The sequence below is a fragment of the Notamacropus eugenii genome, chromosome 2 (assembly GCF_028372415.1).
Source record: "Notamacropus eugenii isolate mMacEug1 chromosome 2, mMacEug1.pri_v2, whole genome shotgun sequence".
NCBI lineage: Eukaryota > Metazoa > Chordata > Mammalia > Diprotodontia > Macropodidae > Notamacropus > Notamacropus eugenii.
In genome coordinates, this window is record NC_092873.1 from 366,305,267 (window position 1) to 366,318,457 (window position 13,191).

At 37.9% G+C, this 13,191-nt stretch overlaps 1 long non-coding RNA gene across 2 annotated transcripts in view; it reads left to right on the forward strand.

The window, feature by feature from the left end:
* The window catches only part of LOC140524043 (uncharacterized), a 74,356-nt gene that overhangs the window by 24,939 nt on the left and 36,226 nt on the right, over positions 1 to 13,191 (forward strand). For both annotated transcript variants that reach the window (XR_011973548.1, XR_011973547.1), the window contains exon 2: positions 11,904 to 12,027. This is a non-coding gene — a long non-coding RNA (uncharacterized lncRNA). The remainder of the gene's footprint in view (positions 1 to 11,903; positions 12,028 to 13,191) is intronic.

The window sequence follows — 13,191 nt, forward strand, 5'->3', positions numbered from 1 at the left end:
AGCAATTATCAAAACCACTTGGTATTGGCTAAGAAACAGAGAGGTAGACAAGTGGAATAGACTTGGCACTCAAGATGCAGTAGGCAAGGAATATAGCAACCTTCTGTTTGATAAACCCAAGGACCCCAGCTTCTGGGATAAGAACTCATTGTTTGACAAAAATTGCTGGGAAAACTGGATAACAGTGTGGCGGAAATTAGGCATAGACCCATACCTGACACCGTAACACATGAATAAAGTCCAAATGGGTACATGATTTAGGTATAAAGATTGATACCATGAATAAACTGGAGAAGCAAGGAATAGTGTATTTATCAGATCTATGGAGAAGGGAAGAATTCTTTACTAAAGGAGAGATAGAAAGCATTATGAAATGCAAAATGGATAACTTTGATTACATTAAACTGAGAAGTTTTTGCACAACCAAACCCAATGCAACCAAAATCCAGAGGGATATAGTAAATTGGGAAAGAATTTTTACAGCTAAGCTCGGGGATAAAGGCCTCATTTCTAGAATATATAGAGAACTGACTCAAATGTATAATCATACAAGTCATTCCCCAATTGATAAATGGTCAAAAGATATGAACAGGCAATTTTCAGAGGAAGAAATTAAAGATATCTATAGTCATATGAAAAAATGCTCTAAATCACTATTGATTAGAGAGATGCAAATCAAAACAACTCTGAGGTACCACATCACACCTATAAGATTGGCAAACATGACAGAACAAGAAAATGATAAATGCTGGAGAGGATGTGGGAGAGTTGGAACACTAATTCATTGTTGGTGGAGCTGCGAGCGCATCCAACCATTCTGGAGAGCAATTTGGAACTATGCCCAAAGGGCTACAAAAATGTGCATACCCTTTGACCCAGCAATATCGCTACTAGGACTATATCCCCAAGAGATCATAAAAATGGGAAAGGGTCCCACATGTACAAAAATATTTATAGCAGCACTCTATGTAGTTGCCAAAAACTGGAAGTCAAGGGGATGTCCATCAATTGGGGAATGGCTGAATAAATTATGGTATATGAATGTAATGGAGTACTATTGTGCCATAAGAAATGATGAACAAGAAGACTTCAGAGAGGCCTGGAAGGACTTATATGACCTGATGCTGAGTGAAAGGAGCAGAACCAGGAGAACTTTGTGCACAGCAACGACCACAGTGTGCAAGAGTTTTTTCTGGTATACTTGGAATTTTGTAATAACGCAAAAACTTCTTATAAAAAAAAAAAATCCCAAAGGTGGTTCTCAAGGCAAAATGCCTTCCACACTCAGAGAAAGAAATATGGAAGTCACTCACAAAATGTAGCAGATCATGTTTGTGTATGTGTATGTGTTTGTGTATCATGTTCTGATTTGTTATACAATTTCTTTCATTTATTTTAGTCTGACTACATAGCATGACTATAGTGAAAATATACTCAATAGGAAAGTATATGTAGAATCTATACAGAATTGTATGCAGTCATGGGGAGGGAGGGGGGTAGTGGGGGATAGGTGTGGGGGGGATAAAATCTCAATTGTATGGCAGTGATTGTTAAACATTAAAAAAAAAGAAAAAAAAAAGAAGTGATTCTACATGCCCCCTCCCAAAAACCTTTAAAGTGGAAAAGTTGGGTACCTAAAATTTCGGCAACCACCAAGGCCTCAGCATCACCCAGAACCAGGGCAAAAGCTGTGGAAACTAGAAGACATCCTCATTAATGGTAGCACCTAATGTAATGAGTTAGTGAGTTAAGCTTTTCTGTAAGAATTATATCATGTTGGGTTCTTTCATTTTTTTCTTGTGGTTGCTGAGTTTCTGAATCTTGGCACTCTTGAGTTATATTATTTGGTGTTATGGTGAGAGCTAGAAGGGAGATGTGTCCCTTGCAAACCTCTCACTCACTTTCTCACCTTCATGTTCATGTATTATGTGGATTGAAAAGGCAGCATCAAAATATTATGGTTTTCAAAATACCATAATGATAGCATCTTGAATCCTTCTCTTCTTTGCTCTGTGACTCTGTCTTTGTCTTTCTTTTAATCTCCTTAATGTACTATAATTATGTCTCCAGTATGGGTCAATTATCTCAGAACAGGGAAACAAATTACCATCATTATCCCAGATTATTCTTCCCTTTTCTTTGATCCTATTTTGTTAGGCTATCCAAAAACGTGGTTTTCATCTCAGCCCTTCTCTCCACTGTTTGCCTTGTTGGTTGAGCAGAGATGCAGAAGAAAATTATTCACCTGTCATTTGCAGAATTATTCCTTCCTTTCCTTCCATTCCCCAGCCTGGTTTGGCATTAAGCCCATTACCTCCGTATGTTCAAATGATCTTATTACCAACTCGCTCTCAGCCAACACCTGCTTTCTAGTTGGGGTGCCCCTTTAATCTTTTTTTTTTCCCACTGAACTAAATTTGCTAAATTCAAATTAGCACATAAAGCCATTCAATTGGCATTAGTGTCTAAAGGAGCTACTGCATCCTGGTGTCAATAACTCTGAGATTAATGAGTCCCCAAAGTCTAGGAGAGGGAGAATTAAAAAGGTGGGCCCTCTGGAGGGCTATACCATGACCTCCTCTGCTTTTAGTAGAAATAAAGAAATTAACACTTCCATTATATATCTCTTTATGCATAATTGAGGGGTGAGAAGGAAGGGAACATCAAAGAAATAACTTTAAAGGAGTGGAAACACTCAAAACTTCAGGGCTAGACTCCCCTCAGCTCAATGAGGCATGTGTGTGTGTTTCATTTTTCATTGGGGTGGGGTAGGGTAGGCATAATTGCTAAAAAAACACTACCAAGAGCCAGGAAGATATGAGTTCAAGCCCTATCTCTTATATGATCTGGTTGTTTGACCCAGGAAAAGTCACTTAACTTTTCTCAATCTTAGACTCCTCATCATGTTAAAATGGGGATAATAATAGGCAAGTTGATACACATTTATTGAGTGCTTTATATGCACCAGGAACTATTTGAATAATATTTGCCATACAGGGTTGTTGTTGGGATCAAATGAGATTGAATATAATGTACAAATGAGCATATATGTAAATGTATGTACTTAATATGTATGTACATACACATATGGGTAAATAATCTCTTATAGACATGTGTACATATACATACATATAAAGTATTTTGCAAGCCTGAAAGCACTATATAAATACTGGCAATCACATCTAAAGTGCTTTGCAAGTTGTAAAGTGTTATTTAAATGTGAGCTTATAATTTTCGGTTTGCAAAACTAAATGTTATCTCATTTGATCCCCACAAGAGTCAATGAGGTTGGTTATTATTGTTATGTTATTACTATTGAAAATATAGTATGCTTTTCCATAATGTCCAAAGGAGAATTCATTTATCTTTCCCCAAACCTTCCTCTTCTCCTACCTTCCATATTACTGTAGAGGGTAACACCATCTTCCCAGCCCCACAGGCTTGAAACCTACAAGTTATCCTTGACCAGTCACTATCTCTCCCCACCCCCATCTCCTATCTGTTGTCAAGGTCTGTTGATTTTACCTCTACAACTTCTCTCCAATATACCCCTTTCTCTGACACTGCTACCACTCTAATGCAGGTCATCATCACCTCTGGATTAGATAATTCCAATAGCCTGCTGCTGGATCTGCCTGACTCAAGCCACTCCCCATCACCCCGTCCAGTCCATCCTCTAGTCTGCCACCAAAGTGATTTTCCCAAAGTGCAGATATGACCATGTCACTCCCCTACTCAATAAATTCCAGTGACTTCCTGTCACCTCCAAGATCAAATACTAAATGCTCTCTTTATCATTCAAAGCCCCTCATAAATAAGCCCCCTCCTAACCTATCATTTTTGTACACTTTCCTCCTCAACATATTCTTTGATCCAATGACACTGGTTTCCTGCCCATTCCCTCTCTCAGTTCCAGGAATTTTCTCTGGCTGTCCTCCATACCTGGAATGATATTTCTCTTTCATTCAACTACTGACCTCCCTAGCTTCCTTTAAGTCACAACTAAAATCCCATATTCTACAAGAATTCTTTTCCAACCCCTCAATTTCAGTACCTTCCCTGTGTCGATTATTTTCTAGTTATTCTGTACATAGATTGTTTTGAATATATTTGTTTGCACACTGACTTTCCCATTAGGTTGTAAACAAATTGAGGGTAGGAACTATTTATTGACTCTTTTTGCATACCCAGGACTTAGCATAGTTCCTGGCTCATAGCAGGCACTGAATAAATAAGTGTTGCTTGTTTGATGAGAAACTTCAAGCTGAGAAAGGTTAAGTTATTTGACCAGGGTGACACAGCTAGTAAGTACATGAGGTAAAATTCAAAATAATGTCTTCCTGACTCCAAGCCCAAAGCTCTAGCCACCATACCACCTAACTACTCCTTTTCCTCCCATTCTTTCTCCTTCCCCTCTAATCCTCTTTCTCCAATTCTTCATTGCAAGAAAGAATAGTAATTGAATTACTTAATATTAATTGACTGACCCTGGGATGGAAATAATACTATATCCCTTGCCTACATGTTTACATAGGATAGCAAGGACTGAATGACAAAATCTGTCAATACTTCCTACCACTTTTATGACACTATCAGGCACTCGAAGTACTTTCATCACATCAGATCCAGTGGGAAGGTGACAAGTCTGAAACTATGAATTTTCATTCCTCAGGGTAATTGCTACAAACCAAGCCCAGATCACACAGCATGAAGCACATTTATGGTTGGGACTGCGGGGATTAAAAGGGGTGTATGTTACCCAATGGAGAGAAAAAAAGACAGTGCTATAATGAAATAAGGTCACTCCTAGGGGAGCAGAGAAAGTGAAGAAAGATACTCATCGCAGCCCATCATTTGGTAGAATTCTACTTTAGCAAATTATTGTAAACATCTTCTAAATTAGATACCCAGGGACAAAGCCCTATTTGTTCCACCTCAGTTATGATTCTGGTAGGTAGTACTGTATGCAAAGCCCATTGTAAAACATAAAGGACTACATAAATTCCAGGTAATATGTTTCTCTCAAATGTTCAAATGAATTTGGGATTTCATTGATATGGAAGTATGCTTCAGTGATACAAATGTTAATAACTCATCTGTATCTACCTATCCTATGTGACCCTTGTCAATGTCCTCCAAAAATTTTACTACAAAAGGTCAACCTGACATACCACAGGCTTTTCTTGCTTTATCCTGACAATATGAGGGTACCCTGGAGCATTCATTATTCCATTATTCTTAGGTGAAACTTTGCCCCCTCCAGTGTTGCAGACTTCCCACAGATACTTGCAATCTACCTGGCTCATGTGTGGAATTCTATAAAAGAATATTCTTAATGCAAACTATGTTGAGAAACAGCCTCTAATCACATTTAGATGATTCCCCATCTGTTCAGATGTGCTGTACAATAGAGAAACAGGGACCAAGTTTTAACAACAGTAATTTCCTCAAAATTATGTTGGCCACATCATCGTATAAGTAAATTGAAATCTTCACATCACAATGCCCTTCTTTTCAAAAGGCTTTGACCACCCTGGTGATTACTCTCTCTCCAATTTTCATTGACTCCGTTCTATAATAGTAAGGTAGGGAAAGTAAGAAGAACTAGTATGTATATAGCTGTTTAAGGTTAGCAAAACACTTTACTTGCATTAACTCACTTGAAATACAACAGTGCTCAAATGTAGAAAATACATATATTAATGCCCCCTCTTTATAAGTGAACAAACTAGGTCTCAGAAAAATTAAGATACTTGCCCATAGGCACACTGTTTCTAAGTGTCAGAGAGATAGATGTTTGATATGGCTATTTGGAAGAGAAAAATTTATTTTCATTGTAAAATTTTCAAATGTTGGGGGCAGAGCCAAGATGGCAGAGTAGAAAGACGCACATACTTTAGCTCTTCCCCCACAGCCCATAAAATATCTGCAAAAAATGTCTCTCAACAAACTCTAGAGCAGCAGAAGCTACAGAACGACAGAATGAAAGAGATTTCCAGCCAACGGTAACCTGGAAGGCCCACAGGAAAGATCTATCCCACAGGATGCTGAGCAGAGCAGAGTCCAGCCCTGGCCATGCAGCACCAGGAGAAACAGGACCAGAACAGGCCTCTGGGACAGAATCTCCAACAGGGAGGGTCTCAGATGCCTCAACCCACAAAAGCAAAAGAAAACTTCAAAGGTCAGTGAGAAGGCTTTCCCAACTGGGCAAGAAGGGAGCAGGGTCCCCCCCAGGACTGGCCCCAGGCAGCAGCAGCAGTAGTGGTGGCAGTAGCAATGGTGGCAGCTACAGCATCAATCTGTAAAGCACTCCGCCTAAAGCCCCTGGGGAAATTGAGCAGCTGATCTGAACCTTAGCCCTGAGGATGATCCTGGGGTGAGGAGGAGCACTAGGACCCTCCTCTTGACAAAGGATTCAGAAGTCAAGGAACTGGCTGGGAAAATGCCCCAAAAGGGGGAAAAAATAAGACCACAGAAGGTTACTTTCTTGGTGAACAGGTATTTCCTTCCATCCTTTTGGATAAGGAAGAACAATGCATACTGTCAGAGGAAGTCAAGTCTTCTACATCCAGTACCTCCAAAATGAATATGCAATGGGTTCAGGCCATGGAAGAGCTTGAAAAGCAAGTCAACAGCTTGCTAAAGGAGACCCAAAAAATGCTTAAGAAAATAACACCTTTCAAAATAGACTAACTCAATTGGAAAAAGAGGTCCAAAACGCCAATGAGGAGAAGAAGGTTTTAAAAACAGAATTAGCCAATTGGAAAAGGAGGTTCAAAAGCTCACTGAAGAAAAAAGTTCTTTAAAAATGAGAGTAGAGCTAAGGAAAGCTAATGACTTTATGAGAAACCAAGAAATAACAAAACAAAATCAAAAGAATGAAAAAATAGGAGATAATGTAAAATATCTCATTGGAAAAACAACTGACCTGGACAATAGACCCAGGAGAGATAATTTAAAAATTATGGGACTACCTGAAAGCTATGATCAAAAAAAAGAGCCTAGACATTATCTTTCATGAAATTATCAAGGAAAACTGTCCTGATATTCTAGAACCAGAAGGCAAAATAAATATTAAAAGAATCCACCAATCACTTCCTGAAAGAGACCCAAAAAGAGAAACTTCTAGGAATATTGTGGCCAAATTTCAGAGTTTCCAGATCAACGAGAAAATATTGCAAGTAGCTAGAAAGAAACAATTTGAGTATTGTGGAAAGACAATCAGGATAACACAGGATCTGGCAGCTTCTACATCAAGGGATTGAAGGGCTTGGAATAAGATATTCCAGAAGTCAAAGGAACTGGGATTAAAACCAAGAATCACCTATCCAGCAAAACTGAGTATAATACTTCAAGGGAAAAAATGGTCATTCAATGATATAGAGGACTTTCAAGCATTTTTGATGAAAAGACCAGAACTGAAGAGAAAATTTGACTTTCAAACACAAGAATCAAGAGAAGCATGAAAAGGTAAACAAGAAAGAGAAATATCATAAAGGACTTCCTAAAGGTGAACTATTTACATTCCTACATGGAAAGAAAATATTTGTAACTCTTGAGACTTTTCTCAGTATTTGGGTAGGTGGAGGGATTATACACACACACACACATACACACACACACATACACACACACACATAGACAGAGAGCACAGGTTGAGTTGAATCAGAAGGGATGATATCTATAAAAAAATAAAATTAAAGGGTGAGAGAGGAGTATATTGAGAGGAGAAAGGGAGAAATGGAATTGGGCAAATTATCACTCATAAAAGAGATAAGAAAAATCTTTTTCAATGGAGGAGAAAAGGGAGGAGGTGAGGGGAAAAGTGAAGCTTACTCTATATATGACAAGGAGGGAATAACATGCTCACTAAATTTGGTATGAAAATCTATCTTACACTACAGGAAATTAGGGGAGAAAAGGACAAGTGGGGTGAGGGGAATGATAGAAGGGAAGGCAAATGGGAGAAGGGAGTAACTAGAAGAAAACACTTTTGGGAAGGGACAAGGTCAAATGAAAGAATAGAATAAAGGGGTTAGGGTAGAATGGAGGGAAATATAGCTAGTCTTACACAACATGACTATTATGGAAGTCTTTTGCAAAACGACACACATATAGACTGTATTGAATTGCTTGCCTTCTCAGTGGGGATGGATGAGGAGGGAGGAAGTGAGAGAAGTTGGAATTCAAAGTATTAGAAATGAATATTGAGAATTGTTATTGCATATAACTGGGAAATAAGAAATACAAGGAATGGGGTATAGAAATTTATCTTGCCCTACAAGAAAAGAGAGAAGATGGGGATAAGGGAAGGGAGGGGTGTGATAGAAGAGAGGATACATTGAGGGAAGAGGTAATCAGAATGCAAGGTGTTATGGGGTAGGGGGAGGGGAGACAAGGGGAGAAAAATTGGAACTCAAAATTTTGTGGAAATGAATGTCATAATCTAAAAAGAAAGGAAGAAAGAAAGAAAGAAAAAGAAAAGAAAAAATTCTCAAATGTTTTAGAATGGGGGTAGCAGAATGGGCCAATAAAAAGAAATTATTTGTTTTCACATAATGGACTAAAATGAATTCCACCTTTTTAGTAATGGCACCTAAATTAACTGGGTATTTTCATGGACAGAGTGTTGAATTTGGAAGGTCAGAAAGACCTGAGTTCAAATTTTGCCTTAGATACTCACTATTTGTATGACTCTGGCCAAGCTAACCTCTCTTAGCCTCAATTTCTTTATTTGTAAAATGGAGATCATAATAGCACTTACTTCCCAGACTTGTTGTAGGAATAAATGAGTTAACAACTGGCAGTCTTTAAAGTTCCATGTAAATGCAAACTATCATTGCTATCGTTATTTGAATTTTCTAGGTCAGAAAATAAAAATTGAAGTTAAAAAACTTAGGATCCAAAAAAGAAAATCAGCAGCTTATCTGTCTTAGGGAATCTAAATATTCATGTTGAGATATGGCACAGGTGAGGTTGTTATGCTGGACGTTGTTATGTTTGGACCAGTTGTGGCTCATACTATCTTAAAATCACCACTCTAGATCGTGATGAGTTCAGCATAATAAGTAAGGTTATAGTTTGGCCAGGAAATTTGGTTTCATAACCATAAAATTTAGGTGACTGGATAAGGACAAAGAAGATTTTTGACAATTTCAGGGAGTATAAAATGGTAGCAGGGAACTTACCATATCATGAAATAATTGGCTCCATTTTGGATCAGCTGTTAGGAATTTTTTCCTTACATTAAATTAATGTTTTCTTTTAATTTTGAACCATTGGTTCCCTAAATCTCTTAAAAGGTATAGAAATATATGCCATTTTTAAAAGAGTACTAGAAATGGTTTTTGGATGACCTGGGTTCAAATCCTGCCTCTGTTGTCACAGTTGTTTTCCAGTCATTTCAGTCATGTCCAACTCCTCATGACCTCATTTGGGGTTTTCTTGGCAAAGCTACTAGAGTGATTTGCCATTTCCTTCTCCAGTTCATATTACAGATGGAGAAACTGAGGCAAACAGGGTTAAGTGACTTGCCCAGGCTCACACAGGTAGTAAGTGTCTGAGGCTAGAGTTGAACTCATAAAGATAAGTCTTCCTGATCCCAGGCTCAGCACTCTATCTACTGTGCCACATAAATGCCCCTGTCATTGCCTAACCTTGAGGGAATCATTTAACCATTTAGGTCTCAGCTTTCTCCTCTATAAAATGAGGGAATTAGAATAGATGAACTCAAAGATCCTGTCCAGTTTCATACCTTTGATTTTTCTTATTTCATTGGACAGCTCTCTAAATATTTGAATCTTTCCCAAACTTAACATTCTCTTCTCCAACTGATACCGTGTTATTCACCAAAAGTTCCCAGGAAAGCATCCATGGAAGCATTTTTAAGAGTAAGAAGTAGCCTTTAGAAGTCATCATCAGTTTGAAAAGAATATACTCTAAAGGAAAAAATATTGAGTTTAGACTGAGTTCAGAGCTCAGTTTGGCCACTTACTATACAGATGGACTCAGACAAATTATTATAAGTTACTAATCTCTCTTGACCTAGCTCCCTTATTTTTACAATGAAGGGACTGGACTAGATCATGGATAGACAAACTCTCCCTCAAGGACCAAATCTGGCCCATAGCTTGGCCACGTGAGCTCCGTGTAAAAACCATTCTTACTTGCTCCCTATGAAAAAAATAGATAACAGAATTTGGCCCTCTGATCATAGTTTGCTGACCCATGGACCAGATGATCTTTAAGTTCTTTCCTAGCTTTAAATTCTATTTTATTCTGCTTCCAGGTGACTTTCCCCCTATGTCTGTATTGTAGTTCCCCTGTGTTGTGTATTTCCAGGGAAGTCTTGTGTGCTGAGCTATGCTGCAACCTTCATGAGGTTTTGCACACAACACAGTAAAATACTGAGAAATGATCACTCTGCAATACTTGATTAAAATCTTCCGAATCCTTAATATCCTGGAATGCTGGTACCACAGGCCATGGCAACCTGGAAGTGAAACTCTTAACATGAAGCTTGCAGAGACAAGTAGATGGAATTGAATAGAAGAGAATAAGTATTTGTAAGTGTCTACTATATACCAGGATCTGTGTTAAGCATTTTACAAATATTTTCACATTTAATTAGGTGTTTAAAGCCATCAACACTTATCCAATACCAATCTTCATGTATATTATAAAATGTACCATAACATTATATGGAAAGCATCTTAATAATAACTTGTACAATATCAACAAAGTGCAAGTCTTTGAGCCAGCTATATAAAAAGTATCAGTTCCTTACCAAAAAAGAAGGAAGAGGATTGATAAAAATTCTGAGGGCATAAAAGAAACAGGACTAAAAACTGAAGGCACATTTATGGAACAAATAGATATCACTTAGCTGAGAAATAGTAATGACTGGTAAGAGGCAAAATTATTAGATTTGTCAAATATAACCAAAAGCAGTTTATCTCAGGATGCTGTCCATGATACAGCTAAGATCCAAGAGTTGAATCAAAAAACTCTCCATGGACAACATCCATGTGAACTCAGCCAACAGTAAGTCTATGGAGACATATCAAACAAATGGCTGGCACGCAGTATAGCCATCCAGAATTAGTTCATCATGACCAGAAATTAGAGAAGCATCCTTAAAGAGTCCAGATTTTGTATCAATGCAGATTATGCAAAGAAGCATAGCAGAAACAGCGCAGCACATCACTGAATTATCATCTCCTAAATACCTCAACAAGACGTGAGTAGAATGATACATTTGAAGTTATGCTGTGTTTCATGGACTGAGAGAAAAATCTTCAAACTATAATTATAGACTACAAAATAACTGAGAACTCAACCATTAAACTGTATTGGGACTAAAACATTATCATAGACCAAACTGTTGCCCACCGTTTTCTGGACATAACACTGATCTATTAAAACATCTTAAACGATGTTTTAAATAGATATTGTGATACCAAACAGTAATAAGCACCACAGTGCGTGGTTTAAAAGGCTATCAGAATTCACCTGGTAAACATCCCTCCTTGTTAATTACCTCCTCCAAAGCCTCTTTACCAACCACTTCACCACCCATACCAAAAGTCATGTTCCAGAGGAACTTCTGCCCTGAGACGCAACTAACCCTGACCCTAACCCTCACTGGTTACTCCCTCTCCTAAAACACTATTTCAGAAAAGCCCTAAACAAACTCCTCTTCATTCCCTCTCTTTGGAAATCTGTTCTACCACCTCCTTGATAACCACCTCTTCTCTGAACCTTTCACATACATATTCTCTCCCATTAGAACATAAGCTCCATAAGGACGATGACTGTCTTTTTGTATTAATATCTCTATTACTTGGCACAGTCTTGACACATAATAACTGCTTAGCAAATGCTTTCTTTATTCATTCTTTCAGAGGAGGAGGAAGAAATCAAAATCAAGTGGAGTCTAGATGAGATACATATCACCCTAACTGCTTTTAAAGTTGTTCTGAATATGCTGTTAGTGAATACAGAAGATGAGCTAGCTACAGAAGACAGGTATTGCATACATTCAATAGAATATACAATGTAAAATAATATCAATATAGGGATTCATCCCAGGACTTTTTGTATTTTAAGTTCATTGAAAAAGATGAAGAGTAGTTTTATCAAAACAATAGTAATACCAAAAATAAAAACAACTCACATTCCTTCATACTCAGATTTGTTCAGCTCTTTTCAATTTATGAGGTACTTTCCTCACAACATGCCTTTCAGGTAAGTAGTGCAAATATTATTATCCCTATATTTTAGATCAGGCCAAGAAATAAAATGAATTGTCTAAAGTCACAAAACTAGCAAATGCTTGGATTGGGCTTGTAACCCACATCTCCTAACTAACTCTAATATCCTGACATAGTATGAATGGCATGTACTTGATAGACAACTGACTATAGAACAATGTTATCTGGTCCACAAAAGGAAACTGAGGTCAAATGAATGAGTTTCTAGCTCTATATTGGAAGCAGTGTAATGTAGTGGAAAGAAAATATTGAATTTTTAGAGGACTTAGGTTCCAGTGTTGGTGTTATTAGATACTATTAGATATTATATGATTAAGGCCTAGTCATTTTACCTCTAATGGCCTCAGTTTCCTCATCTGTAAAACATGAGGTTGAAATCCATGTCCTATAAGGTTATTTGATCACCTTGTAGCAGCCTCTCTGGTACTACTTCCCCAACTTCTACTCATACTTGCAGGCAGAGTTCATAGAGCGTCAAGAGACTAATATTCTGATGGAACTTTGTATATTCTGAATTAACAGGGCCAATACCTGGACTTATAAACTCCAGAGTACTTGTTTACCTAAACACAAAGAGACAGTGGTAGCCATGTACTTACAACCATCATTGCCTGGGGGTAGAGCCACTGAGCAAGCTACTCTTCCCCTTATCTAGTTCAGTCTAGCCTCTTTGTAGCCAAAATGGGTAGGATGAACCTGCACTCTCAATTCTGACTCATCAGTTCTTCTGGATTTGCAGCCAATTAGAAGACTTTTCATTATTACACACACAGCACAACGCGTTCTCATTCATGTCCAGAAGCTAGCTCCCATGTGGTTAGAGAATATCTGTATATGATCTAAAGGCTGAAACCAGACAGAAATTATATGTGAATGCATCAAGGACTAGTCTATAAAGCCAGTTTGCCCTTGATATCCT